The sequence below is a fragment of the Nanorana parkeri genome, unplaced genomic scaffold, assembly GCF_000935625.1.
Source record: "Nanorana parkeri isolate BGI_ZX_2015 unplaced genomic scaffold, ASM93562v1 scaffold486, whole genome shotgun sequence".
NCBI lineage: Eukaryota > Metazoa > Chordata > Amphibia > Anura > Dicroglossidae > Nanorana > Nanorana parkeri.
The window spans coordinates 781,315-781,909 of record NW_017306754.1 but is presented as its reverse complement, the minus strand read 5'-3'; positions in this window follow the sequence as shown (position 1 = coordinate 781,909).

The following is a 595-nucleotide window of genomic DNA, read 5'->3' as shown; positions in this document are numbered from 1 at the left end:
TGAGGTATATATAAATATGTGAGGTGGTCATTTTAATGTTTTAAAGTGAAACCTCAGGCACACAGCTAAACATACAGTTGAAATATATACATATTTACTGATTTACCGATGAAATAGTTTGTATTGCTGTACAGCCAATCTTGTGATTTTTATACATTTTCCACTCTATACGACCAGGCAGGTGAACCATGTAGGACACATGTAGTTCCTGTTGTCCTATGTCATCTCACATCTTCTGGTCTCATCATTGCACATGGTGAATCAGCACCATCACCTCTAGTACATGGATCCTACTGACTGGCAGAGGTGTGTCTGTCATGAGAAAGTCTGGACAAAAATACGTTTGCGGGTAAAACAGTAAACATATATGAATTTCAATCATGAATTCAGCTCTTGTCTGGAGTTCCAGTAAAATTCACATATCTCCTTTAAAGATAATCATGCTTTTACATCAACCAGGGAATATCTTGATTCAAATGTGTAATTATGGCCATATGACCCATCAGTCAGATAAATATATTTGTCTGCCTCTCCCTTGGAACTGTTGCACCTTCAATATAATGCTGGTATACACAGACATATCTTTTGGCAGTGA